General features: G+C 43.1%; 1 protein-coding gene across 1 annotated transcript in view; it reads left to right on the top strand.

Annotated features, from left to right (window-relative positions):
* Nucleotides 1-203: 203 nt before the first annotated feature.
* The window catches only part of LOC124555903 (unconventional myosin-Vb-like), a 143,466-nt gene continuing 132,247 nt past the window's right edge, over nt 204-11,422 (top strand). The window contains exon 1 of the mRNA XM_047129961.1: nt 204-308. The gene's annotated coding sequence lies outside the window, so the exon portion shown is untranslated. The remainder of the gene's footprint in view (nt 309-11,422) is intronic.

Raw genomic sequence — 11,422 nt, 5'->3', positions numbered from 1 at the left:
ACAATGCTTTAAGGATGGCACAGATAGAATTACTCAAAATGAAACGAAAGTTTGATGCCTTGAGAGTTGTGGAGACAGAGAAAAAAATGATGGTTGCCTTGTTGCAGAGAAAGGATGAAGACTTAAAAACTCTGAAAATCTTGCTTGAAAATGAAAGGAAAGAAAAAACGACTATAATTAATGAAAAGGAATATTTTGAAAAAGAAAAGCAGAAGAAGTAGAAAGAATTAATAAAGAAAATCTTAGATTAAAAGCTGAGCTTGACAAATTAAATGAGAGAATAAAATCTAATCAGTTTGGAGCAGCAGGTAAACCAGTAGCACATTAAACATATGTCATTCATAAATACCAAAGTTTCACCAACTTTATTTTACTTTGTTTCTACTTTGATTTATTTATTTAAATTTGAAAGTTATTTGATCAGTTAAATTTTGTAGATCTGTAATATTGACATACAGCTTGCAGATGAGATTACTTACTTGGGATCATCAGCACTTAATACCTCTTTTCTATGGTTTATCTCCTTCATTTGCGCCCCTTTGTTTCCTTCCTCTCTTTTACTTTTTATGCTGTCACTCTGTCCATGCCACTTGCTGTCCCCTTCCCCCACCTCCCCACGCACCCCCACCCCCAGGAGGCTCATAACTCTTTCATTATTACATGCATGGTGAGCACGGCCCCCCAATCTATTGTAGTATCTCCATGCTTTCTCGTGCTGCAGTCTCCCATCTCCAACTATACTCATCTTACTTTCTCATGGAGGCAACCTTTAATGTTGACCTGGCTGTTGCCTAGGTTCTGCTTTATTTCCCTGAAATCTTAATTTAATTATATTGCACCAATTTTAGTTCCCTTCTAGGTTTAATCTTCATTTTTAATTTTCTTCTGTAATGTGGAATAACTGGAGAACAACACTGTCAGTAGCATCCACTACGTACAGTGTTAAAGATAATCTGTGCATAATAACTGCTTAGACTCATACATGTGCTTAAAAGCCAATGTGGTAGCCAATCTGACATGGTGGGGTCATTACATACCCTTTCAGTGGAGCCCTCTGACAACACAGGGATCACACTTCTGATACTAACTTTCCATGCATGCCAAGTAGTAGATTCCCAACTTCATGGGGCATCAAAACTCCCGGCTATAGTCATTGTGCCAGATGGCCTCTGCTGTGGATGAGTTTTGTCCATAGGGAGAGCCCTAGACTGGAGTAGGTGGCATCAGGCAGACACTTTGCACATCAGACATAGAAAATTAAATTGTCACAATGGCTGTTCTGATCTGGTTGTCTCATCAGAGAGGTCTAGAAATTTCAATGCAGACAGTTCCAGTTCTGCTGGCGAGAAATGTACTAAAGCCCATAAATAATAGTCAAAGTAGGTATGGTATCCACTGGAATATAAATGCTTTAAACACTGATGCTTCTAACAACAAAAGCTCCAAAATAGATGAATTGGAAATCATTCGGTCAGAATGTGCAAATGTTACAGTTGCTTGTTTAAATGAGCACTGGTTTACAGAGGACGCAATTAAAATTCTAAACAATATAGGAAACTTCAGATTAGCAAGTAACTTTTGCAGAAGAAACAAGTCACGTGGAGGCTCATGTATACTTCTACATAGTGATACAAATTTTATGAGATGAGAAACTGTTTTTAATTATTTAAATGAAGAATGTGTGTTTGAGAGCTGTTTTGTAGAAATAGTGGACTTACTGACAAATATCATAATAATCTCAATATACAGAATTCCAGGGGCACCAACAACAGAACTATTTATATGTAAGCTTAAAATTATGCTAGAAGACCTTTGTAGATGAAAAAAAGAAAAAAATTGTAATATCTGCTGATTTTAGTATTGATATCATGTGTGATGGTAGCCACACTTTGATTCAATGACTTAGTAAAAAAATACGGTTTCAGATTGAATTTCCTTGAATCTACCAGAGACAATTGGAAATCAGCGACATGTATTGACAATGTTCTAACTAATTATGTATATGAAGATGTGTACAAATTTTGTCTAGATCAAGGTATTTCAGATCATTGTGCATTGTTCATTGAGCTGCCAAAGACAGACAGGAACATTTCACGTGTGAGAACCCATACAAGGAGGAACTTTAGCAAAGAAAACTTGCAAACATTTAGTGAGAAGCTAAAAGAGAAAACATGGCCTTTTGATCATTGTAACTCAAGTGATGAAAACTTTGAGAAATTCCTAAATAGCTGTCTTGGTGTGTCTAATGAAACATTTCCACCTAGACTATGCAGCAATAAAATAAAAAAATAAAGTGAATTACCCAGGGCATAAACATTTCCAGTGTAAAGAAAAGGCAACTGCACGGAGAAGATTTCACTAAATATGTTAGATTCTATAAAACCATATTTAGGAGTTGTCAGGGCAGCAAAACAACTGGCAGATAACAGGCTAATATTAAACCATAAAAATAAGACAAAGGCTGTGTGGTCAGTCATTAAATCACAGTTAGGTGTTTAATCCTGTAACCAAGCAATTTCAAATATTGACATTGAAGGAAATACTATTGTAAAAAAATCCAACTCAAATAGCAGAGTACTGTAATTAATTCCTTATAAATGAAGCAAAGTCTGATGTAGATGTAATATATTGCCACAACAAAGTAAATCCCTTTGTCCTAGGTGAAACCTCTGAAAACTTTACAAAATTCTTAAAAGTTTCTGTGGAGGATGTAGAAAATGCTATTCTAACATTGAGAAAAAAAAAAAAAAATATATGCAGGTTGGGATGGAATACCCACCAAAGTTATTAAAGTGGTACACAATAAAATTGCAAACCAACTACCTCAAATAATGAATCAATGTTTTGAAGAGGGCTGTTTCCAAGAGGAACTAAAATATGCTGAAGTCAAACCACTCTTCAAGAAGGGATCAAGAGAGATCACAGGAAATTATCATCCTATCTCAATTCTCCCAGTCCTATCTAAAATATTTTATTTGAAAAACTTTCTGTTGAACAAATCCAAAACTTCATTGCAAAATATTCTGTTATTCTAAACAATCAGTTTGGTTTTCAGCAGGGGGAAAACACTGTAGATGGAGGGAACAGTTTCATTGAGAAAATAAGTACATCATTAGACAAGAGAAATAAGATGGCAGGAATTTTCTGCGACCTCACTAAGGTGTTTGATTCTGTAAACCATACATTGCTTGTTTACAAACTTGAAAAATATGGCATTAGCGGCAGTGCCCTACACTGGCTTAAATCCTACTCATCCAACAGAAAGCAAAGAGTTAGTATTTCTTCAAATGGCATATATTATTTTTCTGACTGGAAAAAAAAAAAAAAAATTCAGGTTGTTCCACAAGGCTCCATATTATGCTCAGTCCTATTTCTCTTTTATGTTAATCACTTACCATTAAATATCAGCTCCCCATCAGTTCTGTTTGCAGTTGATACTTCTGTCGTAGTTGAAGATCAGGATTCAGAAAAAAATGCCCAAATCTGTGATCAGTACCCTCAGTGCCCTAGAAACTTAGTTTCAGCTAAATGGGTGGAATCTAAACATATCTAAGACTCGCGTGATGCAGTTCAAAACCAAACAGTTAAAATGTGAGCATGCTAAGATTGTACACAACAACCAAGGTATAGAAGAAGTTGACTCAGTCAAATTCTTAGGTTTAAATGTAGATAAAAATTTGAGCTGGCAGGCACACATTGAATACCTGGCAAACAAACTGAGCAGCTTTGCATTTGCAATGCAAATATTATCAACTGCAACTGACATGGACACACAAAAAGTAGCATATACAAGCTACTTCAAATCCATTATTAGGTACAGTATTTTTTTGGGGGGTAACTTGACAAATAGTGCAGATACTAAAAAGACAGGAGAACAAATCATACAAAATACGTGCACTGCAAATCACAAACAACCACAATGACCAGTATTTAGAAAACTTAAAATATTAACTCTGCCATCCTTATACATTTATGAGATTATTATATTTCTGTACACCAGACATGAATTATTTGAGAGAAACCATTATGTCCATTCACGTGATACTAGAAACGAGAAAATTTTATGCTCCCCACCCACCACCTCAGACTGTATGCCCAGGGCCCTCAATACATGGGAATGAAAATTTGTAATAAATTAAAAGGGAACAAGTTAATGCAGATGAATTTAGACTCACTTAAAAGAAAGCCATATGAGGTACTGACACTGAAGTGTTAGTACTCAGTGGATGAATTCATGCAGGACAAACTGGAAATTTTTGAGCTGGACAATGTGTTACACGTTACAAGAAATATCCTTATAGTGTTATTATTTATTATAGTGCTATTATTTATTAATGTAACTGTTTTATAAATTTTTGACATGTCTCCTATATGCAAACCAAATGGATTGCAAATGTACATCATGATATGAATAAAACACAAAACACAATTCCCCACATTGTCTACCTAATGGGCTAGACAGTTGGGAGCAAAACAATTTATTCAGTACCTGGTATGTACTATAGTAAATGGGAATACTGCTACAGTGAAAACACCATAATTTTTGTGTAGAACAAATTGAAGATAAATTTGTAGTTGACTCCCTCTGAGAAATGCACAATGGATCACTTTTAAGGCCACCTCTGCTGCACAATCTCAAGCTATTTAAACATGTGGACGACTGGGTAGCTTATCAATGACTATTCACTAAGCTGAACTCTGTCCTTGAGCTCTGGCAGGCTCATCAGTACTGACTTACTGCTGTGTCATCCTCAGTCAATGGGACTATTGGATGTGCAAAGGAGGGGTGTCAGGCCAGCACATGGCTGACCCAACTGTCAATTTTCATAACCTGGAACCGCTACTTCTAGGTCAAGTAGCTCCTCAGTTGGCATCACGAGGCTGAGTGAACCCTGTTCCAGTCCTCCCACCGAGGAAAAATCCCAGCAGTACCGGAAATTTAACCCAGGTCCACTGCGTGGCAATCAGTACTCCTGACTACTCTCTATAGCCCCATGTAAATCTCTAATCTGGTCCAAGGAAACCTTACACTGTAGATAGTGAAGAAGCTATAGGTTACTCTCAAATGGCACGGTTTCCATTTTTTTGCATGTTCAAAAATGTCCAAAGAATAACCGAACAGATACAGCTGCTTTCATCTTAGTATTTGAAGCAAATCTCCTCCCAGAGGAAGTTAATCATGGTTTACAGGTGTGAAATGAAACATTATGTCCTATCACCCATGAGGTCCTTCCAATGCATATGCTTTGGTCATATGTCATCCCGCCACATACCTTAAAATGTGGCAACTGTAGATGGCCATTCCATGAAGAGCCCTTTAAACAACCACCTTTGTAAAAGGTTTTTAGTTGTGCTGAGTCACAGTCATGCAGTATTTTTTAAAAGAATAAACCGCCATTTGACTGTGTATTACTGTATTTTTCTTCTGTACTATCTATATTTCAGATATTATGCCATTATCAAGTGCAATGCTAAAAGTTCTTAGACAATTAACACATTATATATGGTGAAAAACCAGATATAAATAGATATGATGACTGATGACCTCAGATGTTAAGTCCCATAGTGCTCAGAGCCATTTGAACTAGATATGATGTGTTAATGGTCTAAGAGCTTTTAGCATTGTACTCAATAATTATGCAAAATGTGAAATATAGGTAGTACAGATGAAAAATATAGTAATTTACAGTCAAATGGTGGTTTATTCTTTGTGCTTCACGTGAAAAAAAAAAAAAAAAAAAACACTATCCTCCACATTCACTGGCTTGCCCAGATTTAAAAAAGTACAAAATATAAATAAATTGAGCACCTGTCATACATTGATGCTAAAAAAAAACATGAATACTTACATCCTGCCCTGCCCTTCTCTCATGGTTTCCATGGCCCCATCTTTCGGAACCACATCCTGTTCCCATACAGAGAAGCAGCTCCCTCCTCTAGCAGGGCTCCCTCTTGGGACCCCTTTCCCCAGAAACCCCAACATCAGAGGTTTGACACCAACTATTGGCTGGAGTTGCCACATCCTGGGGGTGCCAGAGTTGTCTGCCCTTCATCCTTATCCACAACTGCTGTGGATAAGTCCTCGTTGGCCGTTGTGGCCAAGCGCTTCTAGGCGCTACAGTCTGGAACCGCTATGGTCACAGGTTCGAATCCTGCCTCGGGCATGGATGTGTGTGATGTCCTTAGGTTAGTTAGGTTTAAGTAGTTCTAAGTTCTAGGGGACTGATGACCACAGAAGTTAAGTCTCATAGTGCTCAGAGCCATTTGAACCATTTTTGATAAGTCCTCACAAGATTGTTAGTGACCAACGGTTGTGAAACAGAAGGGAAATATCAGGAGAAGGCCATTCTAGTGACTCCAGAGGCATCAGATCTCTCCACTCATATTGATATGGAGCAAATGTTAATCGATATGATTCCATCCCCACTGGTGACAGTTAGTGATTCTGGGGCATAACTGATCCTTCTGGCCCTTCTAGCCTAATCAGGACACCCAGCACATGATGATCTAATGAAACTGTAATGGATATTACTGTCACCTGCCAGAACTACATCATCTCATTTACTCATCTTCTGCAATTCGTGTTGCTCTATAACAAACATGCTTCACTGATGACTATTTCCCAATGCTGCATTGTTATCATGCCATCAATGAGTGAATTTCTGTTTGTACTACAGTGGAAGTAATTGCAGTGCATGTGAGAATGACCTCAGCAATCACTACCATCTCCAAGGCAGGCTATTATTTACCTTGAGATGACCAACTTAATCCAATAACTCCCCTCCCCCTCCCACCCTTTCCACCCTAAGGGGCTCATGGTTCTTTTGTGAGTTTGTGTGTGGTGCACATGAGGCCCCGAGCTATTGCAGCTCATTTTTGATTCCCTCGCTGCTTTTCCTTCTCCCTGCCCCCTCCCTCCCTATCCCTGCTACTTCCCTGTGGCCACCTCCTTCCCCTCTCTTGGTGTTCTGCTTCATGTTGACCTGGGTGTTCCCCTGGTTTCCTGTATAGGTTTCAATTTTGTTCATTTTGCCTGTTCTTTAACACTTTTGACGTTACAGTCCCCCCTTGAGGTTTGACCCCCACTTCAAAATTTCCTGTTTTTATTGTGAGCATATAGGGAAAAACTCCCTCCCTAGCATCTAAGGTGTGGATTCCTCTCCCCTCTCAGTTCCCCTCTCCCTTCCCCACTCTAGCCCCCTTCCACCCTGCTAGGTCACCAATACGTGTAGCCAGTCCGTGTGGTGGGGTTGTAATGTACTCATATGGCTGAGCCCCCTGACATCACAGGGATCACACTGCTGATACCTCAGCTGTTCCCTCCCCATGTGTGCCAAGGAGTAGTTGCTTGTCTTCTTGGAGCATTGGAACTCCTGGCAATGGCCACTGTGCCAGGCGGCCCTTGCTATGGCTGGGTGGCGCCCATGGGGAGAGCCTCTGATCGGAGTGGGTGGTATCAGGGCGGATGCTTGGCGCATGAAGTGTATCAAGCTGCAAAAATCTGGCCATTCTCACACAGCCGTCTCTTCAAACGTTGAAGGATCCTTAAATGCTGTCTTGTATGACCTGGCAACCTTCCTCTACCAGGCTACACCATGGGAGGAGGGCCAGGATCCCCGTCTTGCGCTGAAACCTTTTCCCCGTTACCTCAGCTGTACTAGGACAGATGGGGATACATTCACCACCGCAAAGCCTTTATTTTTGTGGAAAATATAGAGGACAAGTTTGGTGAAGTGGAGTCCATTAGTAATATGTGGTCAGTCTACCTGTTGATCAAAGCAGCTTCATTCATACTGGCTTTTGAGTGGGATACCCTCCCAGAGAAGGTCAAGGTTATGTGCTACAGATGTGATGTGAAGCTGTACATCCCTCCACCTATGCGGGGCTTTTGGGGCATATGCCTTCCCGCTGTACGGCGGACGCCTTGTGTGGTGACTGTGGCCACCTCGTCCATGAGGGAAGCCCTTGTGTTCTGCCGCCTGTTTGTGGTAATTGTGCTGACTGCCACTCCCCTCACTCACCGGATTGCCCGGCCAACAAGAGAGAAAAGACAACACAAAAATATAAGCCCCTGGATCGCATGTCTTACACAGAGACTCGCCAAAAGTATGAGAGACTCCATCCGGTGTCACTATCTTCAACTTTTGCCTCTGTTACTTCCTTTCCTCCTCCTCCTCCTCCTCCTCCTCCTTTCCCCAGCCCTGCCCCACTCTCACCTCCACCTACCCTGCCATTCCCATGACCTCTCGTCAGGGAGTCACCCCCACCACACCACTCCAGCTGAAGAAGTGCCCCCCTTCTTCGGCATCTGCTGGTGATCGAGCTCCCTCCCGGGAACACTCTCCCCGGCATCTCTCAGTCCAGAAGACTGTTACCACCACTCAGCCACAAGGCCCACCATCTGTGGGCCCCAGGGTCTTTTGGTACCTGTACTGCCCCTCTGTTCTGCCCTCCTCCACCTGAGGAGGAAGAAGAAGAAGAAGAAGAAGAAGAAGAAGAACAACAACAACAACATAAATACCGAAACAAGGCGTCCCTGGTGGCACAGAGGTGCCAACTCCCCTCTCGCAACCTTAATCTGACGTCTTATTTTTGGATGTGACCCCATTCTTGTCAGTGACAACTACTGACAAAGTGACCTGACATCCTCCTCGGCTCCTTCATGCCTACCTTGGACTTGTGCCACACGATCATCCAGTGGAATGGCAATGGCTACTATTGTCACCTACCAGAAATGCAACATCTTGTCTCCTCTTATTCTGCATTCTGTCTTGTTCTCCATGAAACACATCTCCATGGTGACCACTCTCCCACTTTACGTGGTTATCGGGCGTTCTGTCAGAACCGTGCTGGACCTGGGATAGTATGTGATGGGGTCTGCACTTTGGTTCACTCCGATGTCCTTAGTGACTGGATCCCCCTATGTACCACCTTGGAAGTGATAGCGGTTAGAGTGCAAACGACTCTGGCAATCACCATTTGCAATGTCTACCTCCCTCCTGGTAGGCCACTTGCTTATGTTGCACTATCCACCTTAATTCAGCAACTCCCGCCTCCGTTCTCCTCCTTGGGGTTTCAATGCCCACCATCCACTGTGGGGGAGTGTCACATCAACGGGTCAGGGTATCCTAATTGACCAACTTATCACGGACTTCGATTTGTGTCTTCTCAGCGATGGTTCTCCTACACACGTCAGTGCCACTCATGACACCTTATCTGCTATCGATCTCGCGATCTCCTCCCCTGCCCTTGTGGCTTCCCTATATTGGTGATGCCATGATGACCAATGATCTTTGTGACAGTGACCATTTCCCACTGGCACTATCGTTCCCCTGCTGCCGCCAGGCAGACAGGCCCCCATGTTGGGCATTCCGCAGGGCCAATTGGCGTTTATACATGTCTACTGCCTGATTTGACACCTCCCTCTCAAATTCCATTGATGTAGTCGGGCAAGGCATCTCTGCCGCTCTTCTTCATGCTGCTGGCACTGCTATCCTCCTATCCACAGGGCCCCCTCATCATTGGCTGCTACCATGGTGGACGAAGGACATCGCAGTCACTGTCCAGGCCCGCCGACGGGCACTGCAGTGATTTAAGCAATACCCCTCCCAGACCAACCTCCTCCCTTTTAAGCATATTTGTGCTAAGGCTCATTACATTATTAAGCAGAATAAAAAGGAATGCTGGGAGCATTGCGTTTCCTCTCTGGGGACGTATACCTCTTTATCACAGGTTTGGTCGAAGGTCCGTAGTGCTCTGGGCTACCAGCAACAGTCAACTGTCCAGGGTCTGTACATCAAAGGAGCTCTGTACACTGATCCATTGGTCCTCGCAGAACACCTTGCGACACACTTTGCGATGCCATCATCGTCCGCTTCCTACCCTCCTGCCTTTCTCCAGCAGAAACACAGAGTTGAACAGACCCCCCTCCATTTCATCCTGCACCATGTTGAGCCCTACAATGGTCCTTTCGCTGAATGGGAATTGGTGGAGACTCTTAGCTCTTCACAAGACACAGCCACAGGGCCAGACTCCATTCACAACCAGATGACTCAACACTTGGACTTTCCCCAGAGGCAACAGCTCCTAAGGGTCTTCAATCAAATCTGGCTCAATGGTGCTTTTCCATCACAATGGCAAGACAGTATAGTTATCCCCGTCCTTAAGCCAGGGAAAACCCCAACATCTCTCGACAGCTACCACCCCATTAGCCTTACAAATGAGCTTTGTAAACTGCTTGAAAGGATGATAAACTCCAGATTATGCTGCATACTCGAATCTTGGGGCCTTTTGTCTCCACATCAGTGTGGCTTCCGGGGCAGGGCTATCTCCAACTGACTACTTACTCTGATTGGAATCAGCCATCTGACAGGCTTTTACTCACTGCCAGCACCTTGTCGCAGTGTTCTGTTACCTACATAAGGTGTATGGCATGGCTTGGTGCCATCACATTTTAGTTACCCTCCATGACTGGGGCTTCTGTGGTTACCCTCCGATTTTTATCCGCAAGGTTCAAGTTGACACTTCACCACAGGGTTCTGTGCTAAATGTCATGCTCTTCCTCACTGCCATTAATGGGCTTGTGACCTCTGTTGGGCCTCTGGTTACCCTGGCATTGTACGTTGACGATTTTTGCACCTGGTGCATCCAATGGGCCTCTATGTGGGCCACCACCCATGGCTTCCAGTTTTCCTCCTCCAGAATGCGGGTTATACATTTTTGTCGTCAACTCACAGTACACCCTGATCCAGAACTTTACTTAGGCAACCAGCTCCTTGATGTTGTAACACAGTCCCGTTTCTTGGGCCTTATTTTTGATAACAAGCTGACATGGCTGCCCCACATTTGCCACCTAAAGACCACATGCATGCGGAAGCTTAATGCTCTCCACCTCCTGGCCCACACATCTTGGGGTGCAGACCGTTCCACTCTTCCACTCTTCTCCTTCTTTACCATGGTCTGGTTTTGTCCAGACTCTATTATGGTAGTCAGGTTTATAGCTCAGCAGCTCCTTCCACTTTGAAACTTCTTGACACTGTCCATCATTGTAGGGTGCATCTCGCTATTGGTGCCTTTCGCACTAGTCCTGTTGATAGTCTCCTCACAGAAGCAGAGATTCCCCCTCCCCCCATACACACCCAACGGAGCCAACCCCTGGTTTCTTACGCAGTCACCATTCACCAATTCCCTGGCCATCCTGTATACACTGTGCTCTTTGCCAATGAGGAATGTGTCCCTCCTAACACCTGCCCAGGGGTGGGATTGCCGGTTGCCATGCATCTCACTACCCTCTGCCGGGATCTCCATCTGCACTCACTGGACTGCGCCCCATGTCTTTCCTCCCCCCCCCTTCCCCTCCCCTTGGATGGTACCTAGACCACGGATTAGGACCACTCTCTTCCAGGGTCCTAAGATCTCTCTT

Source organism: Schistocerca americana, chromosome X (assembly GCF_021461395.2).
Source record: "Schistocerca americana isolate TAMUIC-IGC-003095 chromosome X, iqSchAmer2.1, whole genome shotgun sequence".
In the NCBI taxonomy this organism is placed as follows: domain Eukaryota; kingdom Metazoa; phylum Arthropoda; class Insecta; order Orthoptera; family Acrididae; genus Schistocerca; species Schistocerca americana.
This window is presented reverse-complemented; position numbering and strand designations above follow the sequence as displayed.